General features: G+C 38.2%; 1 protein-coding gene across 4 annotated transcripts in view; it reads left to right on the top strand.

Annotated features, from left to right (window-relative positions):
- ZNF609 (zinc finger protein 609) overlaps positions 1-12,436 on the top strand; it is a 211,167-nt gene that overhangs the window by 136,245 nt on the left and 62,486 nt on the right. The window contains exon 1 of one of the 4 annotated variants that reach the window (XM_042941726.1): positions 5,804-5,828. The exons of the other annotated variants lie outside the window; for them this stretch is intronic. The gene's annotated coding sequence lies outside the window, so the exon portion shown is untranslated. Of the gene's footprint in view, positions 1-5,803; positions 5,829-12,436 lie in introns of those variants that run through there. 4 annotated transcript variants of the gene reach the window in all.

The following is a 12,436-nucleotide window of genomic DNA, read 5'->3' as shown; positions in this document are numbered from 1 at the left end:
TTATCAGTAATGATCGTCATTCATTTGTCCATTTACTAAATCATTAAGTGAGTTCTTCATTCTCCCAAATGCTTAAAACACTCATTGCCCAACTGCTGAAATTTATTATTACCTAACTTGTAAGCATCCCTTACTTACAAAATCCTTGATCCTAAGAGCAGTCTTTCCTACTCACCTCCTGCTAATAATTTTCCCTGGCTCGTGTCTCTTTTTCCTCCACCGTTACTTCCAAACGGCCCTGTTGTGGAAGACGCTCTTGTTTGCCCACTGAATAGGCAATCTCCCTCAACTTCCTTGTTAACAGAAGCTTCAGGGATCATATGGGCCTATGGTTCTGGAGAAGCTGATGACTTCTTCAATCCCAGAACATGATGATTCGTTCTCAAAATGTGATTCTCAGACCCCTAGATATGTGTGAGAGTTTCTCAGAGGTTCTCCTAGATCAGACTATTTTCATAATAATAGTAAGACATTATTTGCGCTTTTCTCTCTGTTGACATTTGCACTGATAATGCAAAAGCAGTGGTGGGTAAAATGGCTAGTATCTTGGCACAAATCAGATAAGTGGCACCAGATTGTACTAATAGCCCTCACATTCTTCACTGCTATGACCTCACAGTAAAAGATAAAAATTGGGTGGGGGTGGGGGGCACCTGGGTAACTCAGTCGGTTAAGCGTCCGACTTTGGCTCAGGTCATGATCTCACCATTTGCGAGTTCGAGCTGTGCATCAGGCTCTCTTTGTCAACATGGAGCCCACTTTAGATCCTCTGTTGCCCTTTCTCTCTGCCCCTCCCTTGCTTGCGTGCTCGCTCTCTCTCTCTCTCTCTCTCTCTCAAAAATAAATAAATGTTTAAAAAAAAAAGATAAAAATTTTGGAAAAGTTTGAGAAGGATTGATATTAATCTCCTTTGAATGTTTGGTAGAAGTCACCATTGAAGCTATATGATCCTGAACTTTTATTCATCTGGAGGTTTTTGATTATTGATTCAATCTCCTTAGTAGTAATTAGTTTGTACTTTTTACTTCATCATGGTTGAGTCTTGATAAGTTGTATGTTTCTAGGAATTTAGGTCATCCAATTTGTTGGCATATAATTACTCCTAGTGATGTCTTATGACCTTTTGTATTTCTGTGATGTCAGTTGTAAAATGTCCTCTTGCATTTCTGATTTTATCTGAGTTCTTTCTCTACCACGCACCCCCCCCATGAGTCTAGCTAAAGTCTTGTCAGTTTTGCTTATCTTTTCAAAGAACCACCTCTTCATTTCATAGGTCCTCTTTACTGTCTTTTGAGTCTTTATTTCATTTTTTTCTGCTCTAATCTTTGTTATATCCTCCCTTCAACTAACTTTGAACTTCATTTGTTCTTCTTTTTCTAATTCCTTCTACTTTCTAGTTTCTAGTTGTTATAAGACTTTTATTTCTTGGGGTGCCTGGCTGGCTCAGCTGGAAGAGTATGCGACTTTAAAAAAAAATTTTTTTTTTAATGTTTATTTTTGAGAGACAGGGCGTGAGTGGGGTAGGGGCAGAGAGAGAAGCAGACACAGAATCTGAAGCAGGCTCCAGGCTCTAAGCTGTCGGTTCAGCTCGAACTCCTGGGGCTTGAATTCACTAACCGAACCGCAAGATCATGACCTGACCCGAAGTCGGAAGCTTAACCGACTGAGCCACCCAGTGCTCTGTCTCTGAAAGTTGAATAAATGTTTAAAAAAAAGTCTGTTTTATCTGGTATAAATATAGCCACTCCAGCTTTCTTTTGGTTTCCATTTGCATAGTGTTTCTTTTTTCAACCCTTCACTTTAAATCTCTGTGTGTTCTTACATCTAAAGTGGATATCCTTATAGGTAGCATATAGATGGGTCTTGTTTTTTCATCCATTCAGCTGCTCTGTTTCTTTCTTTTTTTTTTTTTTTTTTTCTTTTTAATGTTTATTTGCTTTTGAGAGGGAGAGAACAAGCAGTGAATGAAGCAGAGAGAGAGGGAGACAGAATCTGAAGCAGGCTCCAGGCTCTGAGCTGTCAGCACAGAGCCCCATGCGGGGCTTGAACTCACAAACCATGAGATCATGACCTGAGCCAAAATCAGACACTCAACCAACTAAGCCACCCAGGTGCCCCAGCTGCTCTGTTTCTCTTGATTGGAAAGTTTAGTCTCCTTACATTTAAAGTAATTATTGATACTTTATAAGTAATACCATTGTATGTCAACTATACTTCAATTAAAAAAATAAATAGGGGCGCCTGTGTGGCTCAGTTGGTTAAGCATCCAACTCTTGATTTTGACTCAGGTCATGATCTCATGATCTCACGGTTGATGAGATCGAGCTCCAAGTCAGGCTTTATGCTAACAGTGTAGGGTCTTCTTGGAATTCTCTCTCTCCCTCTCTCTCTGCCCCTCCCCAGCTCATGTGTAATAAATAAAAAAACATTTTAAATTGAATGAATGAATGAATATAATTTAAAATACAGTAATTATTGATAGATACATATTGCCATTTTGTTAATTGTTTTGTGGCTCTAACTGTAGTTCCTCTCTATTCATTTCTGTTGCTCTTTCCTTTGTCATTTGATGACTTTGTTTAGTAGTGTGCTTATATTGCTTTCTCTTTCTCTTTTGTGTGCTTACTACAGGTTTTGTTTAGATGCTACCATGAGTTCTACATATAACAACCTATAACAGCCTATTATAGTTGATAACAACTTAAGTTTGATTCCATTCTAATGCTTAATATTTTTATTTTCCCTTACCCAGGTTTTGTTATTGATGTCATATTTCACATCTTTTTATCTTGTGTATCCCTACTAATTATTGTGTATCCCTACTAATTATTATTACTCATTATTGTAATCATAGTTACTTTTCCTACTTTCATCATTTAGCCTTTACACTAGCTTTATATATGATTAATCCACTACTTTAACTATATATAGAAGAGGAGGGAACTCTTTCAAACTCATTTTATGAGGCCAGCATTACCTTGACACCAAAATAGACAAGGATGCTCCAAGAAAAGAAAATTATGAGCCATTATCCTTGATGAACACACGTACAAAAATTATCAACAAAATATTAGCAAACCCCGGCGTACCTGGGTGGCTCAGTTGGTTGAGCGTTGTACTTCAGCTCAGGTCAATATCTCACAGTCCATGAGTTCTAGCCCCACATCGGGCTCTGTGCTAACAGCTCAGAGCCTGGAGCCTCCTTCAGATTCTGTGTTTCTTTCTCTGTCTGCCCCTACCCCTCACTTTCTGTCTCCGTCTCTGTCTCTCTCTCTCTTTAAAAAATAAGTAAACATTTTAAAAAAATGTTTAAATATTAGCAAACCAAATTCAGTTCAAAAGTATAATACACCATATCAAGTGGGATTTATTCCAGGAATGCAAAGATATTTCAGCATCTGCAAATCAGTCAGTGTTACACAACACATTAACAAAAAGAAGGGTAAAAATTATATGATCATCTCAGTAGATGCAGAAAAAGCATTTGACAAAATTCAACATCCACTCATGACAAAAACTCTCAACAAAGTGTGTGTAGAGGGAACATACCTCAACATAATAAATGTATGCCAAGCTCAGAACTAACATCTTACTCAGTGGTGAAAAGCTTTCAGCTTTTCCCCTAAGATCAGGAACAAGACAAGGTTGCCCACTCTTGCCTCTTTATTCAACATGGTATAGGATACCCTAGCCAGAGCAATTATGTAAAAAAAAAAAGAAATAAAAGACATACACATTGGAAAGGAGGAAGTAAAACTGTCTCTATTTACAAATGACATGATATCTATAGAAGACCCCAAAGACTCCATTAAAAAAACTATTGGAGGGGCGCCTGGGTGGCCAGTCAGTTGAGCGTCCGACTTCAGCTCAGGTCATGATCTCACTGTCTGTGAGTTCGAACGCCACGTCGGGCTCTGTGCTGACAGCTCAGAGCCTGGAGCCTATTTCAGATTCTGTGTCTCCCTCTCTCTCTGCCCCTCCCCATTCATGCTCGCTCGCTCTCTCTCTCTCTCTCTCTCTCTCTGTCAAAAATAAACATTAAAAAAACTTTTTTTTTCAACTATTGGAACTAATAAATGAATTCACTGAAGTTGCAGGGTACAAAATCAGTACAAAAACGTATTGCATTTCTATACACTAATAACAAAATATCAGAAAGAAATTTAAGAAAATTCCATTTACAGTTGGATCAAAAAGAATGAATTAGGGCTAAATTTAACAGAGGAGATGAGAGACTTGTATATTGAAAACCACAAGACATTAATGAAAGAAATTAAAGACAACATAAATGGAAAGGTATTTCATGTTCATAGATTGGAAGAATCAGGATCATTAAAATGTCCATACTACCCAATGCAGTCTACAGATTCAGTGCAATCACTGTCAAAATTCCAATGGCATTTTTCACAGAATTAGAATAATAAAATTTGTATGGAACCACAAAAGACCCCAAACAGCCAGAACGATCTTGAGAAATAAGAACAAAGCTGGAGGCATCCCGCTCTCTGATTTTTTTTTTAATTTTTTAATGTTTATTTTTATTTTTGAGAGAGAGAAGGAGACAGAGAGAGAGAGATGGTGTGAGCAGGGGAGAAGCAGAGAGAGAGGGAGACACAGAATATGAAGCCAACTCCAAGCTCCAAGCTGTCAGCAAATAGCCCAGTGCGGAGCTTGAACTCACGAACCATCAGATCATGACCTGAGCCAAAGTCAGATGCTTAACTGACCAAGCCACTCAGGTGCCCCTCATTCTCCCTGATTTTAAATTCTATTACAGAGCTACAGTAATTAAAACAGAATGGTATTGGCATAGAAACATTAGATCAGTTGAACAGAATAGAGAGCTCAGAAATAAACCCAAGCATATACAGGCAATTAATATATGACAAAGGAGTCAAGAATATGCAGTAGAGAAAGGACAGTCTCTTCATTAAACAGTATTGGGAAAACTGGACAGCCACGTGTAAAGGAATGAAACTTGACCACCATCTTACAACATACATAAAAATTAACCCCAAATGGATTAAAGACTTGAATGTAAAACCTGAAGCCATAAAACTCCTAGATGATAACATACATGGTAAGCTCCTTGACATAGTCTTGGCAACGATTTTTTTAATTTGACACCAGAAGCAAAAGCAACAAAAAGAAAAATAAACAAATGGGACTACATCAAAACATAAAGCTTCTGCATGCACAGCAAAGGAAACCATCAACAAAATGAAAGACAATCTGCCGAATGGGAGAAAATATTTGCAAAGCATATATATCTGATAGGGGGTTTATACCCAAAATATATGAAGAACTCATGCCACTCAACAGAAAAAAAAAAAAAAAAGTTGAAAAACTAGGCAGAAGATCTGAATAGACATTTTCCCAAAGACGTACAAAAGGGCAAAGGTATATAAAAAGATGTTCAACATCATTAATCATCAGGGAAATACAAATCAAAGCCACAATGAGATATTACTTCACACCTATTAAAATAGCTATTACCAAAACAACAAGGAATAACAAATACTGGTTAGAAAGTGGGAAAAAGTTCACTGCTGATGGGAAAGAAGTAAATTGGTGGAGCCACTATGCAAAACAGTATGGAGGTTTCTCAAAACAATAAAAATAGAACTACTACGTGATCCAGCGATTTCACTTCTAAGTATTTATCTGAAGAAAACAAAATCACTAAAAGATGTATGTACCCCCATGTTTATTGCAACATTTTTTACAGTGGTCAAGATATGGAAACAACAATGTAAGAGTCCATCAGTGGAGGAATGGATAAAGAAGACATGGGGTATATACAATGGGATGTTACTCAGCCACAAAAAGTAATTAAATCTTGCTATTTTCATGGGTCAACTATACTTAAAAAAAACAAAAAAATCAGCCATTAAAAAACAGTAGGGGGAAATCTTGTCATTTGTGACAACATGAATGGGACCTTCAGAGCATTGTGCTAAATGAAATTTGAAAGAGAGAGATAGCATGAGCAAGGGAGGGGCAGAGAGATGGAGAGGGGATCTCAGTGTGTCAGACAGAGCCCGACATGGGGCTCAATCTCACAAACAGTGAGATTATGACCAGAGCCAAAATCGAGAGTCGGATACTCGATGTCTGACTGACTGACATCTGACTGAGCCACCCAGGCCCCCACTAGGCATCCAACTCTTGATTTCAGCTCAGGTCATGATCTCACGGTTTGTGAGATCAAGCCCCGTATTAGGCTTTGCACTGACAGAGTGGAGCCTCCTTGGGATTCTCTGTCTCCTTTTCTGTCTGCCCCTCACCTGCTTGCACACCTGCTGTCTCTTTCTCTCAAAAATATACAAACGTTAAAAAAAAACTATATGTATTGTATATTAATTGTATCTCACCTTTTGAGTACATGTCCTTTTGGGGTTTTTTTGTTGTTGTTGTTTTTTTTTAGTGTTTATTTTTGAAGGAGAGAGAGACAGAGTGCAAGCACGGGAGGGGCAGAGAGAGAGGGAGACACAGAATCCCAGGCAAGCTATAGGCTCTGAGCTGTCATCACAGAGCCGTACGTGGGGCTTGAATCCATGAACCATGAGATCATGACCTGAGCCAAAGTCGGACACTCAACAGACCGACTCAACAGCCACCAAAGTGCCCATGTCCTTTTGTATTCTATGTGACAAAATGGAAAGTACATGTAAAACAATTGCAACTGAGTTGCAAGCTGACCTAGCCTGGTTTTGTGTGTGTGTGTGTGTGTGTGTGTGTGTGTGTGTGTGTGTGTGTGGAATGTCGTTTTTACCTGAAAGAACAACTGACAGTACAGGTATTCAGAGTTGGGTATTTAGCAGACATTTTCTTAAAAATAAGTGAAATAAGCCTGTTGACTCCAAGGAAGACAATTGACACTCTTTGTTATTAATGATAAAATATGAGCTTTCCAGCAAACATTATAATTTTGCAAAATTTGTATCTGCCCCCCATCCGTTTGACAGCCTGCCAATACTTAAAAGGTTTTCTGATGAGCTCAGAGGCAGTATCAACAAATATGACTTCTTTATATTAATAGAATGTGTCAGTGTTTGAAAGAGCTGTATAACTCATTGAACCAATATTTTCCAAATGACTAATATATGATGTTAAAAATCATGCATGGGTAAGAGAAGCATTCAAAGTACTAGACAGACCAGTGGATTATAATGTAACAGAGTACAAAAGGTTCAACAATATAGTTTCAGATTCCACATTGCCACTAACCTTTAAGAACTATCATTTGTTCAGTTTTGGTGTCATATCAAAGAACAGCCACAATGATCTGAAAAGGATACATATATGAAATCTTTGTGAGGCCAGTTTTCTTTATGTAGTTCAACACATTTTATCAGCAGATTGAATGCAAAAACAGGCATGAGAATCTAGCTGTCTTCTCTTAAACCAGCCATTGAAGAGATTTGCAAAATGTAAATCAATGCCACTGCTCTTTTTATCCCTTTCTTTTGAAAAATTACAGCTATTTTTATTTAAAATGTTATATATATTCGTACATCTATCAATAGATATATTCCATATCAGAGTTCTTTGGGATCTGCAATTTTTTGTTAATCTTTTTGTTTTGAGATAATTAATAGTTGTAATAAATAATGCAGAGAGATCTCATGTAGCCTTTACCTAGTTTCCCCCATTGGTAACACCTTGCAGAGCTATTGTACAATATCACAACAGGAATATTGACATTAATGCAATCTCCCTATCTTGTTAAGATTTCCCCATTTTACATGTGTTCACTTGTATATTTTTCTGTGTGTGTGTGTGTGTGTGTGTATTAAGTTCAATGCGATTTTATTATGTGTAAGCTTGGGTATTTACCACACAAAATACAGAACATCTCCATCACTGTAAGAATCCTTTGTGTTGTCCTTCCTAGCCATACTCAACTCTCTTCTACGTGCCACCAACCCTTCCTTCTGGCCACTACTAATCTGTTCTTATGTGTCACTTTTGTCATTTTGAAATCATTAGTTGTTTAAAATAAGTTAATTAATACATGTTAAATCTTTCACTTTAAAAAAATTTTTTTAATGTTTATATTTGAGAGAGAGAGGCAGTGTAAGACAGGGAGGGGCAGAGAGAGGGAGACACAGAATCCGAAGCAGGCTCCAGGCTCTGAGCTGTCAGCACAGAGCCTGACGCAGGGCTCAAACTCATGGACTGTCAGATCATGACCTGAGCCAAAGTCAGACACTTAACCACCTGAGCCACCCAGGCACCCTGTTCACTTTTAATTTCTAATACAGTATATATCAATTGATAAAGCCTACATAAATAAAAGCTCTGTAAGGTTCTCAGTTTTTAAGACTCTAAAGGTTTCCCAAGACCAAAATGTTTAAGAACAGCTGGCTTGAAGCAGGAAGAATCATTCTCATTTCTCCTTCCCAAGCTATACAGAACAAGATATGGTTTGTGATGTCTCAATTTAGAATTCTCATGTTTTCTCCTAGGACTGTCAATATGAATGATGATTAGGTTCTTTAGTACAGTTTGCCCCATCCATGAAACAGGTTAAATTGAGATTTTTCTGCTGACATCTGTGATTCTGAATGATTCAGAGAAAGGCTTTAGCTTCTGTTGTATTCACCTTATTTGGTCTGTGGGTTATTTTTTGTTTGTTTATTTGCTCATTTGCTTTTCTGTCCTATGGGGGTAAGAGAATGGAGTAGAGATGACAAGCTCCAGCCCTTTTTAGGAAATGAGTATGTGAAAGGAGGTAAGAATTGTGTTCAGGAGAGGAAGTAGTTGCAGCCAAAGAGTGAATTTTTCTCATTCTTTATTCTTGAAAAGCTAATTCTCATGCTTCCCTTGGAACAGTACAGGAATGGGAGGGATCATCAACCTTCTGTAGAAAAAAAAAAAATCATTTCAGAGCTAGTACTTAGGTGGCTATCATCACTCATCAGCTGCAAAGTTAATAGCTTTGCTGAAGGAAAATGTGGTGAATTTCAAGCAGGCAGGAGATTGTAGAGTGAGAAGACTTAGAAGAGCAGAATAGATGCTTCTTTCAGCAAAAGCCTTTGCCACAGGAATGGGACACTACCATGTGATCTGTGTTATGCATTGACTTCATTTATGAGATTTTTTTTCTTTGTTACATTTCCAGCATAATATATTCATTCCCACACACAGAATTTAGACAGGATTGAATATTAGGATCATTTGATCTGCTCTTCCCGCTTTACCGGAAGAAATCTTTTGGGTTTGAGCCTGAGACTCTATTGTGATGGTTGCAGGAGAGCTCCCTGTGGCTACTCTTACAGTCTTCAAATTATATGTTCACTTGCACTTGCATTTTCTACTACAAACTCCAACAGTCTCCACTGCTGACCTTGACCAGGTGCTGATTGGTTAAAATTGAGTGCTAAAGTAAGTCTTCTGTGAATAACGGAATACCTACCTTCAAAGAATTGTTTGATGTCTGGTTCCGGTGCCAGCTACTGTGTCTTTCTTTTTCTCTTTTTTCCTCCTTGCCTTCTGCTACAAGATGTCTTAGAAATTAACCAGAGTTACAAACAAATTCTTTTTCAAGGCAAGCTTATGTGGAATCTAGGAGTTCACCAGACCTGCAGCCTCTTCTTCTCTTCTTTCCTTCCTTCTCTCTTTCGTTCTTTCTTTCTTTCTTTCTTTCTTTCCCTTTCTTTTTCTTTCCCTTTCTTTTTCTTTCTTTCTTTCTTCCTTCCTTCCTTCCTTCCTCCCTTCCTTCCTTCCTTCCTTCCTTCCTTCCAAGAGGCAGGTTCAAAGAGTGTTGGAAAAGGAAGTGATTTCCTCCTTCACTAACACTTAAATGTTGTATTGTGTCATGATTTACTTGGAATATTCTATTGCATTGTGTCAAGAGCTTTGTGAAAAGGAAGAATTCAGTTGCTCTGTGGTTTCTTTTTTTTTTAATTTTTTTTTTAACGTTTATTTATTTTTGAGACAGAGACAGAGCATGAACAGGGGAGGGGCAGAGAGAGAGGGAGACACAGAATCTGAAACAGGCTCCAGGCTCTGAGCGGTCAGCACAGAGCCCGACACGGGGCTCGAACTCAGAAACTGTGAGATCATGACCTGAGCCGAAGTCGGATGCTTAACCGACCAAGCCACCCAGGCGCCCCAGTTGCTCTGTGGTTTCGACCCATCAGGCTCTTGAAAATAAGCAATTACTGAACTTTCAGGATAAGCAAAGATAAACCTTAATTATTTTTTAAAAAATACATTAAATTTATTTTATCTCAATCTCAGTCAACAGGAGGCAGTCAAATAACTGAGGATTTTTTCCTTTGTATTTTAATTTGAGAAACAACATAATAAATTCATAAATAGGATTTTAAATAAATACCTGTTCTTCTTTTTAATAACCCACAGTAAAAATTTTGTGAGCAGATCAAATATTATTAGAGGCAGTACTTACATGTTTATTTATATGAATCAGGAACCTATATTACTATTAGCATTGCTGATGCTGAGTCACTGTAAAATCTTGAAAGACCTTAGGAATTATCAAGGGAAAAGAGCATGTTATTAATACAAAATCTGGTATATTTGATGACAGGGGCACCTGGGTGGCTTGGTCAGTTAGGCGTCCAACTGTTGATTTTGGCTCGGGTCATGATCTCACAGTTTCATAAGTTTGAGCCCTGCAATTGGGCTCTTGCTGACAAAGTGGAGCCTGCTTGGGATTCTCCCTCTCTCTGCCCTTTCCCCCACGCACTCTTTCTCAAAATAAACAAATAAACTTAAAAAAATATTTGATTCTACATAATCTTATCCGATCATTCTGAATAAATCTGAACAATTATCTTTCATTCTTGGATAAAGCGATTTTCTTAGAGTTACTGCAGTTATTGGTAGACTTCCTTTCTGCCTTTTGACTGTGAATGTGAAGATAATCAGACTCCTGAGAAGGGGAGAGGGAAGAATCTGTCCCAAATATTTCTTCGCTGCATTTCCTACCCCCAAAATTATATTGCAGCCTTGAAATTTTTTCCGCCATCAGTGCCTCTCTTGTGTGGGAGGCAGCTGAAGGCAGTGTATAATTACTTCTTGTGGGAGATTAATGGCTCTGGCCTTTCTTTATTCTCTCCAGTCCTCATTTCTGCGTCACCTGCCTATCAGCACTTAGATCTCTAATAGGTGCTATTAAGACTAATATCTAAAGGTGAATTGAAAAGAAGTATCATTAAAAGGTAAAGGACATGAACTGTTGGGAAACTTCAGATATCTCCAACTTCAAATCCTCTCTTTTCAAGTTTTAATTTTGTCTTGTTTGTGTCCCCATTCATGGTTGGCAGTCCCCATTCAGGTTGGCACTCCTTAGCATTTCAGAGACTAAGAATTGGCTCAACTTTTATTGTTGTTGTAGCTATTAAGGTATTTAATGACTTTAGCTTTTTATATTCCTGTTACTTAATTTTCTCTCCTGTCCCCAGTCTCCTGACAATTCCTGCTCTTGTATCCTAGGAATATGGGAGAGGTGGCAAAAAAGTCCTTTTCTGATTTATCCTCTCCTGGAGAGTGGTAAATGAAACTGTGTTTGTTCCAGTGAATAGTAGAATGTGAAATCCCATAAAGCCACCTCAGTTATTAGATGAATATCACAGAGGTGCTTATTATACAGTATGGCTTAATGTAGATTATAGATGTGACCAAATGGTAATTAGTAGAGCTGGAGCTGTAATTAAACATTATTGTGTTGCTCTGTGATTTCTCCTCAGATTTCTGTTGCAAAGTAGGAAACTGAATAGTTCCAAACCCATAGGTGGATTTCTTTACTTCTCCCCTCCCCCAAATTTCTTTTAATTAATTAACTGACTAAATAAAGTCATCCTCAGACAAACAGAGCTTCTGAATTCTACTTAGTATCTCTGAGCAGTAAGAGCAGTTTGTTGCACATACATGTCAGTTGGCTCTTTGTATATTAGTTCTATTTTTCTAATCAGTTCAGCTAAGTTCCTTCTCTCCACATATTCTGTAGCAGGGTTTAATTTGGCAAACTGAATGCAACAGGGGTGTCTCCTAGTTACACGTCTTAGATCTTGTTTTCTGGATCTGTCAGTGTAGAACTGGAGGCTTGGCTTCATGTACAGCGTTAGTAGCTTCTTTTCTTCCTGGTCTCCCATAAGCACTGAATAACCTAGCAGGAAATGAAACCACTTCTAGAAAACAGCTGTCCTTGATAGCTGAGAGAGAGAAAGAGAGAGAGAGAGAGACAGACTGACTGACTGACTCCCTGTGGACTTACCTCCTTCTGTGCTTGGACTTGCTGCCTTAGCAATGGAACAGGTTAGTAACAGGATATGGTCACATGAGGCAATGAGAAAGTTCAGAGAAATGACCTAAAAGATCTAGGCCAACCTCTGTGTCCAAGAAAGAGGACCTTGCAGGAATTTCTCTTGCTAGTAGAAGAATGGTATAGAAAAGAAAACAAACT

Source organism: Panthera leo, chromosome B3, assembly GCF_018350215.1.
Source record: "Panthera leo isolate Ple1 chromosome B3, P.leo_Ple1_pat1.1, whole genome shotgun sequence".
Taxonomy (NCBI): Eukaryota; Metazoa; Chordata; class Mammalia; order Carnivora; family Felidae; genus Panthera; species Panthera leo.
Note: the sequence above shows the minus strand (reverse complement) of the source record. Positions and strands in the feature narration are given on the sequence as shown.